This window comes from Hetaerina americana, unplaced genomic scaffold (genome assembly GCF_022747635.1).
Source record: "Hetaerina americana unplaced genomic scaffold, ioHetAmer1.1.p SCAF_7, whole genome shotgun sequence".
Classification (NCBI taxonomy): Eukaryota; Metazoa; Arthropoda; class Insecta; order Odonata; family Calopterygidae; genus Hetaerina; species Hetaerina americana.
Window position 1 is genome coordinate 30,581,010 of NW_027287316.1, and position 25,689 is coordinate 30,606,698.

The 25,689-nt window shown below is 36.4% G+C and overlaps 1 protein-coding gene and 1 non-coding gene across 2 annotated transcripts in view; both read left to right on the forward strand.

The window, feature by feature from the left end:
- The window catches only part of LOC139696609 (adenylate cyclase type 6-like), a 247,205-nt gene that overhangs the window by 146,234 nt on the left and 75,282 nt on the right, over nt 1-25,689 (forward strand). The gene's annotated exons all lie outside the window — the stretch shown is intronic.
- Nucleotides 19,584-19,657, forward strand: TRNAI-AAU (transfer RNA isoleucine (anticodon AAU)). Its single transcript has one exon. It is a non-coding gene; the product is annotated as a tRNA-Ile (tRNA).

Here is a 25,689-nt window from a genome sequence, read left to right on the forward strand (position 1 = left end):
CTTTTTTATTTTCAACAGGCCGAAATCTCCAGCTCTCGTTTTTAAAATGTGCAAATAATTTGCTAGAAAAGTGTCCCACTCCGATTTAGAAGACTCTTTGACATCAATCATATCGTGAAGTTGTTCTTCTGAAAGGTCAACTTCATTAAAATTATTTGTATCATGAGATATATTTGGGTATATTCAGGCAGAAATGCGAAGAAGGCAAGACATGTGGGTGCCGAAGATACTGAGAGGCAATGGGATACTGAACATGGTAAAATGGATGGGAGAATGCTTGGAAAGCGAGTTAGAGGGAGGAAAATCATAGGCATTTAGGATGGAATTAAGGGAGGAATACAAGCTAAATAATGATATATTTTTGTTAAATTTAGTATGGATTTTAAGGATATTTTTTAATATGTTAGGACTAAACGAGTACTGTATTGTGTGTATAGTGACGGTACTTAAAATAACCTACCTAAAACTTGTGGACTACTGATAATGATGGCAATAATAATATTTAGGATAGATAAGCTTTGGATAGAGCAGTTCGACTGTTTGAATTGGGTTATAAGGAAGGAAAGAAAACATGCGGGAAGTCGACTTTTTGAGTTTTGTTCACGAAAGAAACCCGAAGGTTCGCAGCCCTATGTCCCATCCGACCGACCCTGATAGACTTCAACTACTCTCCTCGACAATCTAAAATGAAAAAAAAATATTAACATATACTGCTATATTCTACATTCGAAGACGGACCTACTTAGTAAGAAGACGTATGCCTATCCCCTTGTTACCTAAGTCCATCCCTCATGCGTTGCTAAGTCGTATTTTGAGATTTTTCGCCAAAGTTTTTACGTGAAAGTGATTGATTTACAAATTCAACATTTCCTTGAATTTATTGGTGTATCGATCGCCTAACTTTCGTTCCTCCCCCTTTTCACGCTCCACTTGCAAAACTTGCCAATTCAGGCGAAATTTGGGGAGTTATATTTTTTCTCGCTGAACTTACGAATACTTATGTTTTATCGCTATAACCGTCGTAATGGTTCATCAACATCCTTTTCCCGAGCAGCTCTGAAGACATTTAAGATTTTAAGATCCGCTGAAATAAATGAAAATGTTCGGTGTCACTCTCAATTTAAGGATGCCCTAGTGCTTTCCTTTTTCGACTCCGCTCATTTGCATCTTGGGATAATAACGTATTTAAGTATATAGCCCTGGGACTCTATGCCTCCGTCAAAGCATGAATGGACTGTCGGGACTGTCAAGTCCATCGCCTGATAACTTCCGTGAGAAAAGGAACTGTAAGCTACTACACGTCTGTCATCAAAGCTTTATTCAATTTATATTTACGGGTGGGTTATTGCTCAGAAGAAAAAAATATGATGAAAATGACGAAAGGACCTCACTCATTGATGGCTTCAAACATTTATTCCTACCAACAAACAGTTTCATCATCAAAAATAAACAAGAGAAGAAATTAAACGCAAAAATATGTTTCTTTTTCTTTATCTTGGCCAAACATTCTGTCAACACTGACTTCGGTTTTTACTCTTTAAGATATCGGTCGAAGCGGGCGAAGATATCGGTTAACTATTTTTATTTTATGAAACTATGATATCACGAGTGAAATTTTGCTTGCATTCTAAAAGCCAAATTTTAGAAAGATAAAATATAATTTATTCTGAGATGCCATATGCAAAATTCCAAAATTTACTTGATGACCATGCTTTCTATTGTCACACGGTATTTATTTATTTCTACAAGTTTCGATTGTAGAATTTCATTCTCAAGATGGCTCCAGCACATAAAATATATAATAAACTCTAAAATTATTGATTGCATAAAAATTTCTTTAAAGTTTTATAAAAATGAAACTGCAGAGCGAGTCTTTTGAAATAATGAAACAGTTACATAGCATCTTGGATAGATAGATAGGTAAAGGTCTTTATTTGGGCGAAATTGAGACCTAATGGTCCCTTCTTCCATTCAACCCATAACAAGATACAGGTTCATGAAAATGGGGTACGAATCATATATGGATGATCCCTACGATAGATCCGTAACTTTTCAAAGAAAATATTTCTATATAGTCTCTTATTATAACTAATTAATAATATAAGAATATAAAGAATGTTTATCCAAAAAAAGGAATTCTCTATTGACAGATAAAAAAAGACGCATGGTAAGAAAGATGGAGGAAATTTAAACTTTAAGCAGGTACATTTCATGAGGTATTTATAAAAAAATTAGTAAAAGCGGTGACTTTGAGGATATTATAAGACATCTGGAAATTTAATGTAGTTGTCATCTTTCTCTTTCATTGATCTCTCAAAAGGATCCAATAGTAGCAACTGGTTTCACGTTCTAAAAATATTTATTTTTCCGATGTGGTTATGTTTTTTATACCTCATGTAAAATATAAAAATTATCATTATTCATTCAAAATATATATACATTCCAAAATAAAAATTAATACGTCATATTGTTCCGGTGAAGAAAATTCATGTTCCCGACGCTACTCGGGAGTTTCTTCAAACTGCACGAACCTCGAGATCCTATCAGAACCGACTTCAGTCCAACCAAAGGATATTCATCCAAAATCTTCATTCCCTCATTGCAAACACGAAATATCGTTGGGATATATCCACTGTGAGGTAAAAGCGGAATTTAAATTCCATAAAATAGCATTTCTAGTCAAAAAACCAAGGTAATGATTGCTGCATACATTTTAAAGTTTAGTTAAAGATACTAATTGGGTACCTTATTTAATTACAGTAACAAACAGAATGAACTGATAAACTTATTTTTTAGTCTGTATGAATTTCGAAATTAAATTAAATGTATCGTTGCTGTGAGTCCCATCCTACGATCCTTTATATCCTTTTTGAATTTGATTCACAAAGCGTTGCTCAGTTCGCTTAAATGACTGATTTTAATAGGCATATGTGCATTAAAATTCAATATTGAGATGGAAATAATTGAAAAATTTAAAGAGTTATCCTTAGATGTCCTCCCAATAGACTAAAGCGTTGGTGTGGTGGAAGGGCTTGCATATACCTGTATCTATGGGTCGTAGAGATATGCCGGCGTGAGCAATGATAATTGCTCCAGGTATGGTCACCCATCCTAGATAGTTCTAATGGTAGTAGCCAGACAAAAGGTAGAGCGCGCAGCGTCTGTTCCTCAATTGTAATGGCGTCTAATCCCAGGGGAGCACCCAGTTGAGTTATTGTGTCACATTAAACCCATTGTTCAGGAAGCCATCGGAAAACCACCTCAGTTCTTTATCACAATAAAGTATTATGGAAGCAAATGTGGCAATGGACCCTAGTAACTACGAGTTTATACGATGCGTTAAACAAAATGGTTTCGAATGTACCCAGAAGATAACACTTGATAGCGATGGAGGATTGAATTACGATAGTCAGTGGAGAGACCTTTATATATATAGGAATCGATTTAGGAATAGCGCGATCAACTAACACAATTTCACGGAAGCGATTTAATTCATCGTAATTTAGTGCCCATGAAGTTTAATGTCAAAGTAAAGAGAATAAGAAAGAGGAGTATGAGAAAATATTATTTAGAAGACTATTGATGCGAAAAGAAATGCATGCATGATGGTAAATGTAGTTTTTTTTAAATTGGCAATGACTATCAAGATTATATTTCTAGTTTCAATTCGTGGACACTCCAATTCAGGGTTTACAGCATACAACGTCAAGAGTTAACTTTATTTCTCTGATCTTCGGGTGCAAGAAAGTAAGCAGAAATTTCCTGGATCAGGAAATATCTTGCTTTATTTTTTTATCTCCCAAAAATCTGCTGCATCCGGTAAAAGTCTTTTTTTTCCTTCAAGTTACACGGTCCATTGGGAATGCAGGTTCAATGCTTTAGAAACTGTAGTAATCTTCTTCGAACTCCTTGTCTCTTCACCTTTCCTCCAAGTCCAAGTGGTATGCGAACATATTTCAGGATTCATTCAAAACCTAGGCGGGGATATCTCCAAGAATGTCCAAATTGTAGTTTATATTGATCCAAATTGTAGATTAAATGCACGTACTTCGGCGTACTGTACATGAATCTCAAGTAAAAAATTTGCTAAAATACTTACGCCTCCATACGAGACATTCCTTGCAAATATACGGGTGTGTGTGAATATGAATGTGAATATTCGTTCCACAACCTGCTACTGAAAAGATAAAGATATCGTTAGATTACGATAATATTTTAAGTACCCTTTTTAAACGGAACCAAATATATATTTGAAGATTTGCTACCGGCCTCAAATCAAAACGGTCAACACATTAAAACTTTAAATGCTGATGTTTATATACATTTTGAAGTGTCGATTTTTTTTAGCTTCATTTTAAATTTGAAGGATTTTTAATTAATGTATTCCCTCCTAGAGCACATTATTTGCTGAATATTAACGAAAAGCCATGACATTTCGTTTTCAACAGAACTCTCGAGGTAGGTTTTGTATTCTGAAGTGAGGGATGCGCAATATTTGCAACACCACAGGATTCTCTCTCTTTGCACTGCATTGGAAACGAACCCTATTATATCACAATGAAATTGAATCATCCTTAGTTAAATACCTGAAATGTCATGGATTCCTCTCCCACAGTGCGTTCTGGCGTATGTATTTATAATTCATTAGCGATCGAGGCGTATAAACGGCATCAATATGAGTTCACTGCATTAATTCGCAGTACACTCAAGCAAACACAAAGAAAAAATGTTGAAATAATGACTATTAAATCAAGAAAAACAAGGGTTATTTATTATATATCGATTAATTACTTATAATTTACATGATACACATTTTTCTGTAATTCAAGTTTCATAGTAATCCATTGAATTTTCAACGAAAATTAAATGAAACAAATAATTACTTGCAATTAAATGAAACCATTATATTTATCTCATTTTTTAATATAATTTCTTACTTTTATGGCATCTGTTCCTTTCCACTATAATCTTCATTTTTTGGTACTTCCGTTTTATTCCGAATTTCCATTTCATCCTTTCAGTACATTATTTATTGATTTTTTTTATCTCCTGTACTTAAATAACACGCTTTTATAGCCTAGCTTCAATTGACGTCGATGTAAATCATAATTCTATTTCTCACTTTAATCTGTAGTCATGAATTAAAATACGTGTTTTTTTCCATAGCAATGTGTTTCATCATATGGCATCGTATGTCCCCTACCGATTTGTCCCCGCGAGTATGTTTGTTTGGCAATATGCCTGCTTAGTTATATAGACTCAGACTCTGTTTTCTTGAGTCAAATATAAAGAGCTGAAAGAGATTGCATTTGTCAATAACCTTAAGTGTTCTAATTGGTACTCTATTATTTTTTTCTTTCTTCAGAATTTACTCATCTGATAAATATTAAGGTTATGACTTTTAAATCATTCGAATTTCGATGTTAGCAAAAAAAACTAGTTGGTCGAAAGGTAGATGGGGCAGTAGAGGTGGATAAATTAGTTGTTTTCCTTGTCCACTGTATTCGGCTGAATTTACACATAATTTTCCAAGTAATTACGTGTATCAATGCGACTGCATCATAGCCTAATGGGCGCAATTTCTGAAAACTCGCAGAGTAGTTGACGGTTTGTGTATCCGAGTTTACAGCCTCTGGTCATCCCTAGCTAGGCATATTGCGGTGGCTTATATCGGCCTGATTGGTGTAGTGATTTGGACAATACATCACAAGGAAAGAATAAATTTTAATTCAATTCTGTACGGCCGTTTTTTACACAATGAAATCAAATTCAGTCCAGTTAAGCCCAATATTTATTATTCATTGATAACCGTTAAGCGTGTCTCGGAAAGTTGAGATAGTTATTTTGTCTGTTAAATTACCTTTTTTAAATTAAAATAATTTTTCCAATATCTCAAGTAACCCGAGGGAATATAGGCATGCAGATTTCAGCTGTGACTGATATCAAATCCAGTTTTTAATGCCCTTATTACAACTGCATCCTTATATAAAGCCGACATTGATTGGTTTTTGTGTGTTTAAGCTTCTCATCAACTTCAAAGTGCTGTCTCGAAGACTCAATTGAATCCCACCTCACAAATTTCTTTCAGCTTTTATTCAAGACCATCTAGTCGCAAATTCAATTACATCCGTGCAAAAACAATTGTCCCCGCCATTTTCTCAGACTCCCGTTTTGAGTACGACTCTTTGTCCATTTACGTGAGTTATCTAAGTTCTTCCCTCATACCCAAACTATCCCTTAAACCCCCCCCCCTACGTCATTCCTGTCCTGAAAAACCCCACTCCTTACACCCCGCCCCCTTCGCCTCCTCGCCCGTCTTTATCCCTCAGGGAGACCGATCACCAAGGCGTGCAGTTGGCGTGCAAGATTGTTTTCCATAGTGACCATATTTACCTAGTTTAGTTTAAGAAAGGTTAAGGTATTTTTATTTCGTATTGGCGTGATGAGTGTCTAATTTATTGGAGGGGAAAGAAGTCTCTCTTCCATAAGGATCGATCAGCAGATTCCATCATACCTTTTCCATAATCCCAGCCTAAAAGCTCACGTCTGATAAAAAATGATTACTTATTAGTAAAATCAACGGTGATTGCAATCGTGATACACTGCAGAACGATATCCAAAAGGCAGAAAACAATATCACCCATCCAAATTATCATAAATATTTAAAAAATTTAAATAAATTATGTTGTCTAATAGTAAGACGCGCGTGAAACTATCCAAGCAACAGATAATTGTATGATTAGGGGTTCACTTGAGCAATGACTTCAAATGGGAGTTGCACACAGACCATTGTCGACAAGGCCTTAAGTAGAATGACAACAAAAGAATTGCTTCACACTGCCATTTTAAGGCTACTGTTGAATATGCTATCACAGGATGGGACCTTCGTGGGATTTGGCAAATAAAAGAAATACGAAAGGGCAATAAAAGGCTACCAGGTACGTGTTAGGATAGCATAGGAAAGCCGAACGCGTAGCTGAGATGTTCAAAGTGAATCCTAATGGATGGAATTCCTTTGGGACTAGAAGGAAACTTAACAGGCTCTGCGCCGTATTCACGATTATCACCGGAGACAAAGGCTGGAAGGACTTAATTGAGTGAGCGAGGAAACCAAATTATAAAGGCAGAAATTATGACCCTTTTAAAATAAAATTAGGATCACAAAAGGCCAACACTGCCAAGTTTTCATTTTTAAATGGGGACATAGGTTTGGAACCACTTGTGTGATGAACTTGTTGAGTTCTATTCTAAAATCCTTAAGTTATTTAGGAATAAATGTTCAACTACTTAAGACAAAATTGCGTTTTCAAATGTCGTTCATATATCTAATTTAAACTCATTCAATATTTGGGTGCATTTTAATTTATTGTATGCTGATGATCTGTTTTCTTGTCACTGCCATCCGGTGTTATTCCAGTGACACTGTTAATCAGTAAATATAATAATCAATAAATAATCAATAATTTGGAAAATGTGCCGTTTAATCAATAGATTTATTGATTAAACAGCACATTTCCCAAAACCGAACGCACCTTTGGGTCCATATTTCAAAACTGGTGGATAGTACTGTTTGCATACGACCATTCTACGCCAACTTACCTGCTCCATACTTCGAGCAACTCAGTCGAAACGTGGCTGTAGTCGTCGACTATTTATTGCTTCTGCTCGAGAGCGGCATTGCCCAAACTCGCCAAAACTTACGAGTCAAATATATTCATCCAGAAAATAAAATCTGTGACATGCCTTCTGTAAACGAGACCTTGCTTCCAAGTGATTACTTCTAATTATGTGTTCTCGATATGGGATACCATAATCATATGGTTGGAAACTAATTTAAAATAATTTTACTTGCAAATATTTCTTTACAATTAACAACAAACTTAAACTCCTCTGCTTTGATTTCTTGGACGACTACATAGATGTCCTCAGATACCTGTGATTACAATTTGGTTTTGAAAATACAAATTCTGCTAATTAATTCCATTGTCATTCAAATCATGGCGTTAGTCATTGTAGGGTGACATTTCCATATTAAAAATCTCCTCCTGACCAGAAAAATTTCATTCTCAACGTCAAGATTTTGTCGTATTTTTTTCAACTGTATTCCCGGAGATGAAATTTTTGAATGTGCGCCATCTGAAAATTAAATTTCGTCGGGTTATTTTGACGTCGCTTTTGCTCGTGATGTTTTGATTGCTTTATTTATTGTGGTTTGACGACTGATTTGATTTGAGCACGGCGATGAATGAGTACGGTTGGGTTCCGCCACTGACCGGAAGTTTGCGGGTTTCGGTTGATCCCTGTGGACACCACGCAGGAAAAGTCCAAGCGACGCGATTTTCTGAATACCAGGAATACCGGGGCCCAACGGCGAAAGGAATTTTTCCCTTCCCTGCCCTTAATATGTACATTTCAGTAGGAGTGAATGCGATGTAAGTCATGCCCTTGACGAATAAAACCAAGTCTCAGGTTGAATTTGACGACGTTGATTTCTTATAAAATTCTTCGTTTCCAATTTTGCCTTTTCCGTTGTTTCCAACATACATACGCTCCATACTTATGACTTAATGATGAAATGGTTGTTTTTTTCAAATTTTTCACTTCGTAGAGGATTTTTTACTTCGGAAAAATATTATAAAACGTTATTTACTCTTATTAAAAAGCCCACGATATTTAAATATGTATTCCGTTTCGACTTAGATTTAAATGATAGGTCATTATGGACGATTCATAATTGAAATTTTTAAAGTGCACATTACATATAAATGATTTTTCAGCTTGTTTACCAATATTTAGATGATATTTTATCTTATGTTTCATTGGATGTACATTTTGCCTCGTTTGAACTGGAACATTTTTAACTTTGACTATTGAAACAAAATATTTTTGAATCGTTTTTGAAAACTATTTCAACAAAACACCTATAGTGGAGACTTCATTTCGCCATTCCCTACGTGTTCTTCTAGTTATTGTAGGTTTTAAATAGAAACATTGGCCTAATAGTGATGCCATATTACTCTTTCTTTCATAATTCCCAGCAGCTGAATCTCCATATTGAATGACGCCATCAAGAAATTCCATTCATAGATTCCAAAATAAAAATAATATGGGAAAAAAGAAAGAAAATATCAATCGTCCACTTTCCCCTTCGAGAATAAATGTTCTAACGTCTCTCTGAGAATTGAATTTTAATTATAATTTCAGTTCATTTTATCGCAATACGAATGATATTCTTCATTAAAACTAACCGTAAATGCTAGTCCCAAAAGTTACACGGGCAAAATAAAAAAAAACATTCCGCAAAGCCACAGCCTCGGAGGCGTAGCCATTTTGTAAAGCTTTTGCAAACATATTGGCAAACCTTCTAAAAGGACAAATTTACCATATTTCCGAAGAACGCGATTTTTTTGCAATTCTAAAAGACAATCGAATATTTTATTAAAGCCTGTTTGAAGGACTTACATTAATTAACCCGATTCCCATTAATACATTAAGGTATTCCCTCTTTCCACGTCCTTGGCACCTTGCATCGAAATCTTTCGATGTGTTAATGCAGATCATGAATGTATACTTTGTGCTTTCCGTCAAACAAACATAAATATGGAGAGAGAAAAGAAAAAAGGAAAAATTTACTGATGGAATTTTGTGTCGTCATGGTAATTCACTCGGTAAGAAAGAGAAACTTTGGCAGAAGACATTCATAATTTTCTATTAAAAAAATTTACTTAATTGAATTCAGTATTACAATTACCCTGTTTTATTCTTTTTGCCTCAACAAATTTATGAAATATCATGGGTAAGCTCATAAGACTCTTGCCAATGTCTCGTACACCACAGCAATTAAAGGGTGATTGGCGTATTGTATCTCTGAGGTACCCTCTTAAGTGTGTCTCAATCTTAGAGGGGATGCTAAATAAACCGTCCTCTGTCAACGATACCTTTTAGGCCGGAAAACCACCCTCAAAATCTAATTTTGTATTAGCGACGACAAACGAAGAAATAGATTCGGGACGGCACGAGTCTCCGTTAGTTTAGTTTAGTTCAAAAGGTTTTTATTTCCGTAAAGATGGACAAGATGGAAGAGATTTATAAAATATAATGGGAACTTAAAAAAAAAACAATACGGAAACCCCGTTTTAACTACTCTTCGGGGTGGAAAATAACATGCAAAAGGTTACGAAAGAGGGTAGCGTGCGCGGAAAAGAGTCTCCGGAATAGAAGAGCATTATGCAAGGAAGACTACGTGGCCGAGGCGAAATGTGTAGCCTTTGATGGCGAACTATTGAAGAAATTACTGAAATATCTATTGAAACTGTTCAGCTTTTACATTCTTTTTTCATTTCTTCTAAAAAAGAATGAGGTTAAGGGTTCATGTATGAATTGGCCGTAAATGTTGAATAGGTAGGTGCGAGTACTCCTTGACGCAACGTATTTCCTCTAGAAATGGATCGCTACATTTCATAAAATGCAAGTGAAGAGATGGCATTTTTTTAGATCATCTTCCGGAAATGTATAATGGACAGAAATGGTGTTTAATTACAGCGGTAATACTGAACCTCGAAATGTTTCCACTTCATTTAAATGGACATCTACTGATTCGGTCCCCTTCCAATGGTCAGTTAAATCTATAAAACTAATAAGTAATATAATAAAAGAAACGCCGTAATCAAACCCGAAGATTGAATTTATATATGATGATGGTGCTAACCTAATATAATAAGACCTATTACTTATTTTTATAAGACCAATACGGGTGTATGGCTTGTATTTCTTACCCAAAAAATTACACAGCTTGGGTGAATGTTGGGGTGCCCATTACTATATCAGATTATATTATATATGTTATTGTAGCCTAATACCATCAATTTAACTGAAATTTAAATTTATTACTTCAATTTACGGTTAAATATGTCGTAATATATCATATGAATCGAATAAAATTAGTTATATATTAGTTATAGGTAGTCCAGGGGGTAGAGCGTTGGACTGCTGACTAGACGGTCCCGGGTTCGATTCCCGGGCAAGTCTCTGGGTACCTTCAGCTCCACCCAAGCTATGTGATTTTTCGGGACCAGATCTTCCTGGGAAACCATAACGGGCACAGGGAAAAGAACTCGCCCCCCTACCCTGATTTGTGAATTTCTCACGCCGTCGGGCTTAGTACTGGGTGAACTCTACCATCACCTACTAAACCGGCCTTCTGGTTGATAGCTGTGTTTATGTATCTTTTATTATATTATAGGTAATCTACCGGTTAAGGTAGGTTTTAGATGGACACACACTTCCAAATAATTCTCTTGCCTCTCCTAATAACGCTGAACCCAACATCCTACTCTACAGCAAGACCTTCTTCATCTCCGTTTACTTCCTTACTCCCTTCATCCGCCCAACATCCTTATCCTCCCCCTTCCTCGTTTGCCTAATATTCTCCCTTCTATTACAGTCTTCAACATTCAACTGCCAATCAAAACGCCTTGAATCCACTCTTCCTACCTCCTTTAAAGTTCTCTCAATATCCCTCTCCTCCCTCACCATACCTGCCACTTCTTTATTTGTTTTCCTTTCAGTCCATTTCACCTTTTCCATGTGGGCTGTAAGGAAAACAAATAAATATATATATGTAGACTTTTAGAATATAGAGACACAAAGAACGGACACTGGAATATTGTGAGTGAAATTCACTTCATTTTCATGGGTTCAGGGTGGCTACTTAGTATGAGTCTATTATTCACGTTGCCTCGTTCCAAATATCATTAACAAACGTTTTCCAAGCTGAAAAATTTTCGCCGATTACGAATCGAACCAGCGACCTTCGCCTCCAGAGGCAGACACGTTACCTCTGGTCTACCCCCGCCCCTATATTAAATATACCATGAATTAAATATATAGTATGGTATATATATAATATATATATACAATGTGTGAATTCATTACATATATATACATATATATATATATATATATATATATATATATATATATATATATATATATATATGTAATGAATTCACACATTGTATATATATTATTTTTATGGCTAATATATGGTATATACGGCGAAAAGCAGCAGTTTCACCGTTTGGCACTGGTGGCGCAGACCGAGTGGATTGGCCCAGCACCGGCACAGCTGCGGGCGAGAGTGAAAGTTCATGGTATCGGCAACAGTACTGCGATGTGGAAGGCAACGGGAAACCATAAATTATTTTCCCTAGAATATGCAGCCTTGCATTCAAATAGATAATAATGTAGTAGCTGCAGTAAACCAATCCTAGGATTCAACTACTGATGATGATATAAAATATATTACGAATTCACTCATTATATATAATCTATACAATGAATTCACACATAAAAAATTATACATACATATAATTTTTTAATATTCATATTCTTTATGTATAGGTAGTGAATATTTTACGATTAAAATAATACTTCCAACTGTAGCACAGAAATAATTAATACATAAATATAATCAATCGAGATATTCTACCTATTGTTTTTGGCAAGTTTTCAACGCTCCCTAACGTTTATTTATTTCTTCGCATCGTGGGAACATCCTATTTCTTTCCTCAATACTTTGCAACTTCTGCGTGCTTCATGCTGTCCAACGCTCATACCCCACTCTCATCTTTCTTTCATACGTCGTACACAGCGTTCTTCTTTCCATCACGGTCTCCAACATCTCACCATCTTTCAGTATTTCCTCAATCCACTAACCCTGCCTTTTTCGATTTCCTCCTGACTTCGTCCACCCTATTTTAAACCTCGGCGTTTGGCTTCCTATCCGCCCACCATATCTTCACCATTCTCCGCCACACCCACATCTCAAAACCCTCCAATTTGACGCTCATCCTCTTACCTTAAAAACTATATTTCACATCTAAAATTACTACACCCCATGTTAAAAAATTTAATTTTTTACTGAGTATTTTTACACATATAGGCTTTTTTAATCAAATATCCTGTTAAGCCGTTGTTCCGTACGGTCACTTATGCTTCATTCGGAGAACTACAGAATGATAACACAATGAAATTCAAACATCAAATGCAGTCGTTCACTTTGTCGTAGCCTCATTCTAGAGTTCTCTAAAGCTAGATGTGTCACCGTTTTTTAAATTTAGTAAGCATATCATGACGCCAGTCTGTAATTAATAAAACAGTCATAACTTAATAAAACGTTTTCTCAAATATTTTTCATCCCTTTTCTCGGGCCATTATTCATATAAAAAGAGGTATGTCAACGTATTTAACTCGTTTATAAATTATTAGTGATAATACGCAGAGCGCTTAAGTTACGGTTTTAGACTTTTCACTTTGAAACTGAATAACGAGCGTTCCGACTGCTCTAATTTAGTCTGTGTACTATGTTCCACGAAAATTGTGGAGCTTTAATAATTCTTTCGACTTCAGAAGTAATTTATGCTTATTAACTAACTCTCTACCAGATATGAGGACCTTTATGAGATGTGTATGGCAAAAAAGTACATTCGGGTAATAAAAGAAAATTTGACGGGAGAGAGCTGCAGAGGATGACCAAAGTTAAAATAGAAACAATAAGTGAATTATGTCGCGGCGTAGAAAGATGAATTTTGGAAATTACGAGTTAGTGGGGCAGGATTCTTAGAATGAGCACACGTAGTTTTGAATGTGGTTGGATAGATATCGTTATCGAATTCTAAAAAATTGTATATATAGCTCATAGCTACAATATATATATAACGACATTCTTTGTTGGATATGACTGGAAAATCAGCCAAAAGTGTCTTTGAGTTTCTTTTAATAACTATTGTTGAATTTCCAAATATTTTGTAGAGTCAACCTTATTTTTACCCTTTGATCTTCTAGAGGTTAGAATAAACCGTTTTCCAAGATTATTCGGGTCTCCCACCGGGTCCACGTTCGTAGGTTTGCCGACGTTTCGATGGCCGAGTCGTCCATCGTCTTCAGGACATGAAGACGATGGACGACTCGGCCATCGAAACGTCGGCAAACCTACGAACGTGGACCCGGTGGGAGACCCGAATAATCTTGGAAAACATTATTCGCCGGGAAAGTACCAGATCATTCTTTAGAATAAACCGATTTCAACGAAATTGATTCGCATTAATTTCGAATGACGTGTTGCTTGAATTCTCTTCGAGAAACCAACTCAGGCGTTATTATTAATTATCATCACTTTATTTCCTTTTTATTCCTCAATCATAAAAGATATTTTTGATAGAGTTCCCTGGGAATAATAATCCTTCAATTCTTCGGCTTGTCAAATGAGTGATCAAAATGAAATACCAGACATAAACATGTTTTCAAACATTTTTTAAACGACAAAAATACTAATTTTTTGTTATTGCTGCTTTCATTATTAGAATGTTTGCGTAGTTTTGTGTAATCAGTGCTACCGTACAAACATCATTTGATTATTACGGACATAATTGAAAATATAAAATAATCTATTATATTATTAATCTATATGCAAGTATATATATCGTATTATCAGTATTTCAATCCTAGGATTGGTTTACTACAGCCCTCCATTCTACTTTATTTGAGTGCAAGGCAGCATATTCTGCCTTTCACATCTCAGTCCTGCGAACGATAGCGTGAACTTCACTCTCACCCGAAACTACGGCCGCTTGTTGCCGAGCCGACCCACTCGGTGTGCATCACCAGTGCCTAATGGTGACACTGCTACCTTTCACCATGGGTTCAGGGTAGTTCTTTTAGCCGGAGTTACATTTTCGCATTGTCTCGTTCCAAAATACCATCGAAAATTTTTTTTCTAAGCTTAAAATTTTCGCCGGTATCGGGAATGGAACCAGCGACCTTCGGTTCCTTCTTTCCCCAGAGGATAGTGGTTTGGCCACAGAAACTTTGGAATACGTGTTAGTGCCATTTGTATGTGTTTATCTGTGTTTTTGTTGGCTAGCTCTATCGTACTTCTTCTTTTAAATTATTATTCGCATCCGTGAGAACTTCATACAAGATATTATATATATATATATATATATATATATATATATATATATATATATATAAAGATTCTGAAGACGACAGCCGTGCTGTCGAAATGTAAAATAACAAATTGTGAGTGTCCTTTCTTTGTGTCTCTATATTCTAAAAATCTACATCTGTGTTTTTATATATTTGTGTGTCGCCGATGAGCGTTCCATTTCGAAGATGTTTTATATATATATATATATATATATATATATATATATTTATTTATTTATTTATATATTTATATATTTATTTATTTATTTATATTTATATATATATAATTATATATATATATACATTCGTATACACAATTTTACGAACAACTTTTGATATATATTTGACATAAAGTAAATGTTGTGATCTATGACAACGTATGTCATGTAAAAGCTTGTTTTCACGCGTGCATTATAGTATATTATTATCTCGAAGCATCTGTAGAACCCAGAGAAGAAAATTCGTTAATTCGTATTAATGTTTTCTTTGCTAGAGAAAGAGTAGGGAATGCACCCATTAAGTGAATTTCTCTTCGTCTTCATCGTTCCCCATTAATAACAGTCCGGCTTATCGAAGTGCTGCCTCATGATGAATTACCCTCAATAATGGTAATGCTGGTTAGTCGCTTCACTTTGCTCACTTCGACTGACTCTGTTATCCTCATATTTCTTCCCTTTCACACCTTCCGTTATATGTTTAATATATGTCATCGGTGATCCTCACTTTTAGTGGAATTAGATTCACTTTTCTTTCCTTATCCTTCATCTGTAAGATATCCTATCATAATATGCACGCTACTTTTATTTCCTTCTCCTGATCTATTTTTTCGTCCGAAGTACGACCTCTTCTACGGATAAGAATTTGATTTTTCTACATGAACTGATTATCAATATCTAAGATGTATATTTCAATGCCATGGCCTTTTTCCTTGTAGATTATCTCCTCGGCTTGTGATGTTCCGTTTTACTGTATCCGAAAAATATTTTAAGCATCGAAATACAACTGTTTTTTTTTCCTTTTTTAGCTTTTGATTTTTGCTTTTTCACCGCTGGTAAGTGTGCAAGTTAATATACGATATGGTTATATAATCATAGTTTTTGTGCTCGGAACGTCGCCTCCTCCCATGACCATAGTTTCTCATCCAATAAGCAGTCCACTACCTTCCTCGAAACCCCGCGGCCTGCCCTTGTCACTCCTAAGAGGGGGCTGGGAAAACCACCATCTACCCGTCGCTTACGGCGCGAAATGGGGTCATTATCAGATGCTGATTTCGCAGCGGGGGAGAACGTATATCGGCGGGGAGAGCGGTGAGGCGAAAGGCGGCCCCTCACGTAAGAGCCCCCTCAGGAGTGTGGCCGAGAAAGCTTCATCGGGGTGAGCGAACCCCCGAGGCCCGCTACCCTTAAGCCTCGCGCACCCGCCCGGATTTAAACGTGCTAGCGTATTCAAGGACCAATGTGGGTCGAACTCAAGGGGGTCTCATGTAATCAGGGTTCTCGTGGTGAGCATTCCCGAGGGTGTGATGTTGTTTTATTTTTCCAACATTTGAAAACACTATTGATGAGGAAGGAAGGAATTCTCATGTCAGCATTTAGTTCGATCGAATCATTTGCGTGAGCACGTCGAGCGTGCGAGAACAGTTCGTGGGAATCGTGAAACATAATTCGTGAAATGAGGCACTGATATCATCGCCGGTTATCAGTGCGAGTATTGGTTTGTGCCAACTCCCTAAACGATTACGTCACCAGCAGATGCCATATTTCTTCATAGATTCCTTCGTCCATGTCCTATTTCTCATAATCCTTCCTGACCTTCCTTTTAAATTCTCCCCTATAGGCTTCTCTTTTTGACAACCCAAGGGAAATTTGAAATGATATTTGGTGGAAGAAATTCAGGAGAGTTTCAGGTTCGTCTCGAAATATTATGTTTATGCCCATTAAAGGTTGACATTTTACAGACGTTTTGTATTTACTTAGTGGGAATAAAAATAATTTACGGATTTTAATTTGATTTTTACGGAAGCTTTAGAAAAGTGTTTTAAATTATTTAAAAATATACTTCCTAAAATGTTTGCGTCCCTGCCTAACTAAGGGATTTTGGAGGTATTGCAAAGAGAACAAATTCTTACAATTGCAAAATCTACCATTTTTCAGAGTCTTTATCATCATGTTTCTTGCATATTGTATAATATGTATTCTTATTATTGAGTCTCTGGTTTTCATTAACATGCGATGATATGAACGATATTTGTTATTTCCTAATCGAAAGAAGTGAGATGGATCGTGTGTTATTTTATGCAATTTATAGTCCTATCTAATATAATTTAAAATTGATTCTGAAAATGAAATATCTAAAAAAAAGAGGTTGGGGAAATGATGGAATAATTAAATATATGCGAAAATTCTGAGGAAATCTATGGAGAGTGAAAAATAGGAAATACAAATTTGGGGTGTAGGCAATATTTATTGAATTGGCAATGTGTAATGATAGCATTCATCGCTAATAAATTTGAATAATTATAGGGATTAACCTGTGTTCAATGTATTTAACTCTGAAACGATGAGTTTCACACATGCTGCGTGTTCAGTATGTATTCATGTACATATGTAGCAGTATTATCTTTCTGACCATCTGTAAAAAAGGGAAAGCATAATTTAAAAGACCTGAGTACTCTAGGGACGCATAAATTATAAGAAATATAGAGCTCTCCAACCTATTTCAAGCATATTTTTAGATAATAGTTGAATTAACACTCTATTTCTAGACTATTATTCATGCAGACGCAAATCTAAAACTCATCGCTTTGGTGGAAGTTCGGGGTGAAGTAGGTATTCGAAGAAAGGGTTGAGACAAGTTAAAAGAGCATAGATTAGGAAATATTCATTTGTTTAAGCATCCATTCAGCCCCAACATGTACCCAAGCAGGGAAGCTACTTGAAAGTTGGCCAATAACACGAGAGCGAAGGCCGCGCTTTTAGGGCCTCGCCCATTCACGAGGCGGAGAGGGGTTTTTTTTCCAGCAGGCGAGAGGGTTTTTTTGTGATAAAGAGGGTTAAAGGAAGGGAGTGAGGGAGCTCGGGTCGAAAAGGACTCGTAAATTACTTCTTAGGGCGTCCTATGGGCGAAAAAGTCGACGAGGTGAACCCAAGGAGACGGGAGAAAATTATCCGCTCTGAGAGAACTCTCAAACTCAGGGGAAGGAGTTCAGAAAAAAGTTTTCAGGATCCTATCTCACAACCTGATAGGCGTGGAATATATTTTTTTTATATTTTCGCAGACTTGGCTGGCCAGATACGTTATATATTTCGCGGCGGTACAGTTATGTTAAAAATAGCAACAGTACGCGTATGTATCACATCGACACTATACCTTTTAAAAATCATTTACATTTATTTCCACACCAATTATCAAAATACTTTTCAATCATACCACCAGTTTGCGGTTTAATCATCTCCATATAAATGATTATTTCTCGGTATTTGTGCTACTCGCAGGATATTGCTGATTAATTTGTATTGTATTGCTGATTAATTATGATAGCATCAACTCATTTGTTACTTTCGTGGTAGGCCTTCTAACCATGAATGAACATTCTACATGATCACCCGGTTTTCCACTCCTCTAATTCACGCAGATCCTATTCATTGCCAACCGCATGGATGTATATTGCAGTTGAGGTAATTCTGATGTGTGAATTTCGGGAGCTTTCGAAATGAAGAATGGGTTCATTTTTGCTGTAATACTGGATATATCCACGAATGAAATAATCCGATGATAGTAAAATATATGCTAAAATTGAAAGGGAAAAATTGTCATTTATAATATAAGTTAGGAATAGCAATTATAAATAAATTAGTAATTGACGGGAACAAAACGCGCTTAAAAAAAGACAAGCGACAGCAACTTTCTTTCCAAAATATTCAAAAAAGTACTCTTGATTTCATAGGAGTATTATCTAGAAGAATGCAAATTTAATTTCTCCGCGCTGGTAAAGTGCTTGCGTAACATTAAAGTCCGCAAAATTTTATTTCTCTAATCGACATGAAGAAAAATAAACTAGTTATTGTATGATAGATTTCCTACCTGCCCGTAATTAGAAAAAACGAGTTGCGTATAAATTTTTGCATGCGTTATAGATAAGGTTAGTTTTATTTGTATGTTAGAAAATTTCATGTAGCGCATTTTTTTTATTTTGGCACAACTGAATGCAATAATTGAAAAACAAGGAAATATAGAGGTTCGTTTAGAAAAATGGCCGCGAAATAAAATAACACGTTACGTGATCAGAATAATTTCCGGATACTCTAAAAACTAAACACTGAATTAAACTTATCATTCGTGCAATTTCTTTTGCATCTGTAAAGACAGATCTTATTCTTAAATGGTCAGTTCATTGGCTGGATGATAGTAGCTTCCCACTTCTCTCGCTTCTCAGCTTGTCTTTCCAATACCCAGTGCAAGACACATGTAATTTCTTCCTAAATTTGTTCCATATATTCTAAGCGAGGCTTTCTCCCATGATTATTTTCTTCAATTTTTCCATTTCTTTAACATCTTCATTTTTTTCCTTCTCTCTTCCCCGCTTTCTTTCAAGCGGCCCATTAGCTCAGTTGGTTAGAGCGTCGTGCTAATAACGCGAAGGTCGTGGGTTCGATCCCCCCATGGGCCAATTTTTTTAAAGGATTATGTGGAAAAATGCACTACATAGTCCCAATCGAGGTAAAATAAACACATTTTTATATAATTATTACTTTTATTATGATTCATCAATTCGTCGTACTTAAGTAATTGCCCAATTAATCGGTCTCTTCTTCCTTGCAACTGTCAAGAAGTTCTTTGCATTCCTTCCAAACACTTCTTCACTTGTTGAATTCTCTCTTCATCATATCTTCAACATTCATCTAAAACCCCTACCTTCAAAGTTAATAGTATCTTCTTTTCTCCTCTTCTTTTTGCCACCCATAAATCACTCCCACACAAAGATACACGCTCTCTGCTGGTCTTCAAACTTTAAACTTGTACTTCTGGGTAAATAAGATTTCCTTTTAACTTCAAATAATCGGAAAATTCAGCAGCATTAATTCTATATTCCGCACTTTGGGACCTCACCTTGTGATTCTGCTTATCAAGTATTTGAACTCATGCACCTAGTTTTCGATTGACATGAGTCCCAATTATTCTTTTAGTTCTATCTTTATTCCCAATATTATAATAGAACTAGAAAGATTTCCAGTACCCAAATTCGGCACTGTTTCGACAGTTCAGACATTCGTGAAATAATTAGGATGAATTCCGCAAATATTGATTAATAAATTTTTTTTCTCCTCACATAATATAGAATACGGCGATTCCATTAAAAGTATTTCAATTTCATTTATATAACCCGATCTTAGTCTTAAGAAAGGAAACCCCATACTATAGTAATCAGTACTTAGTTTGGTTTGATGGATTAAAATAGTCCTCACCTAAAACTAGTGCCCGCGGGGGTTCACACGCATCTGAGTAAGGGGGCCCAGTTGCTTTCTCTGTGTCGCCGGTGAAAAAGTTTATCTGATCTATTAACCGAATAATCACACAGTTGTGGCGAACCTTTAGGTGTTTAGAACCCCCTGGATTTGAACCCGGTCCCCTAGGTCAGTTGCGCAAATTTTTACCCCCTAGGCTATGTCAGTCACCTTCCCCTTCCCCTAAAATAACGGTCGTAATCTAGATAAAATCATCCAGTCTCTCGCATTGGCAACAGCTGGAATCTATATGATGCCCTGACGTACGCGGGTTGTGTGAAAATCGAAAAATAAACTCCCTCCCATTCTCTCTATACCCATTTTTTTCCGACCATGCTCCGTCCTCGCCCGTCCGTTTGCCTTTATCAGAACTTTCGAGGGAATTACGACACCCTGCTCCCGAGAACAATTCCGAAGCCGTTTGATTGATTGGGTGCTCGTGATGGCCGCTCTGTTTATTCCCCCCCTCCTCTCTCCCCCCCTCCCCTCCCCTCCCAACCGCAAAAGCGGCAGCTCTCCCGCGAAAGAAATGAAGCGGAAAGGACGCCCGTCGCCTTTGATCGGTCGCTGTGGCTGCGGATGATAAATGGACGATTCAGATTCGGAACCGGGCGGCCGTCCGGGCGGGCGATGGACGGATGAAATTTCACCCCGGGGACGTCGCCCTGAGGAGGGTGCGCAATTAGCGGAAAATTTACTGCCAAAGACTAATTAGGGATCTTGCCTTGGTTTTATTTTGTGCTTCTGCGTGAATGACGACGAGCGAAAGATTTTGTATTGGGGTGCGACTAATCGCAACGATATATATACGTGCCGCCAAGCAAGAATATATTGGTAGCAAGTTAAATATGGAGTGAGGTGCTTTATGGATGTGAGACCTGGTCTTTGAGGCAAAAGGATGGGCGTAGATGAGCGGCTTTTGAGATGTGGGTGAGGTAAAGGATGGAGAAAATAAGTGGACAGGGAGGAAGATTAACGATGGAGTTTAAAACGTGGTGACAGTAGAGGGTACGTTGCTACGGGAAATCCGAAGAAGGTAGAAAAAGTATGTGCAGGAAATATTGATAGGTTGTGGGATATCAACGTCCCTACTATCTCTCAGTATTTTCTCCAGATATTATCTATTACATGACGTGAAAGAAGGAAGAATTTTATGTAGGTGGGGAAGGGAAAGGAATAAAAGAGGCATTTCATCTACATCGAACTAATCTACATCCAACCAACTGCAATTACAACTAACTAAGCCGTAAGGGCGTTCAGCGCCAGTCGTTTATACTTGAATATGAACTTTAATAGTCATGATTATATATGTTTTCATGTGAGAAACATGCATGCACTTACATACGTACCTATTTAAATTGGGCAATGTTTCTCGAGTGAAGTTTACTTTTTTGAATAAGATATTTTAAGTGATTTCGTGTAATTTTGTTATAATTATACATCGTGCGAGAGAAGAAGGAAGATTTTAATCGATCAGTGGTGTTATCTGTCTCTCTTATTTTATTCTTGAGGTCTAATCTGCTTGATGTGGGCCAATAATAATTTCCTCGGTGTCACAAGTAAGCTCGGGTGTCGTATACCTATCTGAAAGTCTTGCCTACTCTCTTCAAGACTCGAGGGACTTCCATCCTAATTCCTCCAGCATACCCGTCACGCTGACTCTTCCCTCTTAACATTGTTTTTACAGACCTGGCAGATTTTATTTCTGATTTTTTTCAAATTTCAATATTAAAACGTTATAACCCATTCATCCCAAATACCTTTAACGTATTCTAAATTTGGGGTCATTAGAAGTTACACCTCCCTTTTAGTTTTTCATTGAAATTTCAACAAAGATCATTGCATTTTCATTACATTTTCCTCATTTTAGACGGCACGTAGGAAGGTGGTAGGTGTAAATAACTGAAGAAGGAAATTACGTGGGAAAAATAAGGTGAAATTCACGCGATACGTAGTGTATAATAGTTGCTAAGGACCGTCCGAAACCTGCCTTAAATCGGTAGATAAACTTTGATTGATTGATATACTCGTATGCTACAACCACCCCCCAGGTTTATGGGAGAGCCAAATCGGTATCCCAGTCTTTTAAATAACAAGTGGCCATAAATCCCATGACAGTGCTTCAACCTAATGTTTTCAAACGCATCATCATTAGAGTGACTTGCATTTTTCTTTCGTTCCGAGAAATGGTCTCTTTTCCACGATTCCGTTTTTTTCATTTTTCTCGTGCTAGCGGGGAATTATGGCGCAGTGTATTCTTTGGTTTTGATCTACATACAAAAGAGTACAGAAATCCATAGAGGTGTATATTTTTTTACGATGCTTCATTGTCATTTCCTATCATCTCTCTTTCTCCTTGTGTTTCGATTGTGAATTGTGCCGGAAAAATTCCATTGATCTTTCTTCGACATTTGATCTCTCCTTATTTGCTGCTTAATTTTCTCTCCCGAGATGTCGTGCAGATATTGGATTATCCCTGGAAAGTCAACTCAAGCATTTTCCATCTTAATAATGAAGTCAGTTCGACGAGTGTTTATTGAACTATCACCGTGGCTCAACTCATGAAGTTCCACATTTCCACATTGCTCAAAGATCATTTCAGTTTCGAATCCTGTTTTCGAACGTAAAATACATGTTTAAGTTGTTTCATTTAAATTCCATTTTTAAATATATGGCTAAATGTACTCATTCAAATTACTCAAATTTTTTTCATGAATAAATTCTCACAATTTCATACGTATGTACGTATTCACAGTTAAAATTCCCTGCGTCAGAAATGAGGAGGGAAACATTTCGTAAACTGGCTAACATTCTCGCGATAGCTTTCTTGTGTGAGAAACCTGGTCTTTAAGGGAAGAGTATGGATGTAAATTGGAGATTTTTGAGGTGTGGGTGTTGCGGAGAATGGAGAAAATAATTGTAAGAGAGAGGAAAACAAAAGTTAAAGATAAGGATAGGGCGGGAGAAGAGAGGAAATAGTTATGGAGAATCCAATAAAAAGGGAGAAATTTGAGTGGATGAGATATTTAAAGGTAGTGTGTTACTTGAAGCGCGTAAAAGAAGGGAGAAACTTGGGCAAATATGGGTAGAGAAATGTTTTAAGTCTCTCTATAGGTCTAAGACTTTAAATCATCTAGCCAGACATAAAGCACGAAGAAATGAACAAGGAAATAATGTATTGAAAAATAAAGAAAGCTCCCATTATACCTACCTGTGAGGTCGTCATATCCCATCAAAATCAACCTTAAATAGGTATAATACCTTGAATGAGATGAATTTAAATTTTCATGACATAATACCAAATCTTCAAACTAATATTTAAGCATTTAAAGAACCATTCACATCATTAGAATTCTCTCTTTAGGCATTTAAAATTTAACTCGTCCACGCACTGCTCATTTTTCCTTAAAAAACAGGTTTTTTCTAAATTGAAATAAAAAATACGAGGTGAAAAGCAGGAGACAAATATTGAAAATTCATAAGATGAGCGGCTGAATCCGTTGGTTAATGGCAGGATATTCCGACTCTAGGGAATAGTGTAAACAATTCTCGAAGCTGGTGACGGGCTAATTTTAATGTAAGACCACAAAGACTCATTCTTGTCTTATCAGACGGTACATTTGAAGTCTTTCCCAAGCAATACAGCGCTGGAGCATAGAATAGCTCATTTCCTTGTTAACCTTATTCCATTTTCTTCTTTCATACATCATCCTAATCATCTCTCTCGTGAAAAAATGTAAATAAGTAATATACTAAAATGTCATGAATACAACTGATCTCATAAATACTTGCCAGGGTAGATTTGTCATTTAAATCCTCGTTTTGCATCAGAGACGCACAGGTAGATACAGTATTATTTCACTTGACCAAAATATGGCAAGACATTACGATCCGTGAATAAATATTCTGTTTCATTGAAGTCCGTGAACCAGAAACTTGCCCTAATTGATGTAGTCAAAGGCAACAAACTCTACGAACACGATCTAACCCTTCAGAATTATTTCCAGAGTCTTTGTTGATTTTAGCTGTCTAGTGCATGACTTTTGCTTTTGATTGCCTCCTTTACTTCATTCCTACCCCGTTTATTATTTATTTAGGAAGCTCTCGAAAATATACTGAACTTGATTACGCCTCTCTCGTTAAGTATTCAAATTCTTAAATTAATTAAACTGTCAACCAACAATTAAACTGTCGAGAACCCTAATGATTGTTTTTTGATGCTGATATGAGTGTCATTTATTTTTACTGAACAACTGAAGCTATCTGTTCAACTTTAGTCACCTTCTCACTTATAGGTAAGTGAGAAGGCGACTTAATGGTAGTAGGTAAGGATTTTATTTTGGTCTGAGTAATGAAGGGAAAGGAACAACTACTTTAATATAGTGAAATAGTTGTGGAAAATGTTGTAAAACGACACAAGAAAGCATTAACGCTAGTAAAAATTCTGGAGATTACATATTCGTGCTATAGATGATTTTCTTGAATATATGATTTGCTTCTTCCCCGGCTCCCAAGATTTCTGGTCAAGTGCTTGGGACAATTAAACTACGGAGACACCTTAATTCAATGCTAATTCTTCCAGGCTTTTGATTGAAGTAGATATCCTGTAACCTCACATATTACACGGTCGTACAAGTAATCAATGAAATGACCGAAGATCGGGCGTTCCAAAATACGAGTTCCTGCTTAAGCGGATAAATTTTGCGTATCGTTCAGAGCGTTCTTTGCTATGCGTGTCGTCTCATGACAGCGTTAAAATCGTTTCCGAGACGTTTCCAGGTATCTCCTAGAAACTGCGTATAGTATGCCGCTAAAAGGGAAGATTGCCAACCACTCAAGATGAATGAAATTTTCGAATACTTCCAGACACGTGATTCAATTCTTAAAGCATTTGGAGGTTTTAATCGATGCGTCAACCTTAAATGTCAAATAGAGCTTTTCTCGCACCAAGGAGTTTGCATTTAAATTTGACAGGTCTCATGTGGTCCCGCAAGCGAAGGTTTGCGCACGTCATCCGACTTGTTGTCACAAAATGTTTTGATGGCTTGTCCTCATAGCCATTTTTCAAGATCGACGGTGAGATTTTGTGAAGAATTATTTTACGATTTTTCCATTGTTTTTATAAGAAAAAATTGTTTTGCTATATTGAGAAAAATAAAAGGCCATAATTTATTTTATAAGTATCGCTTACTTCTAG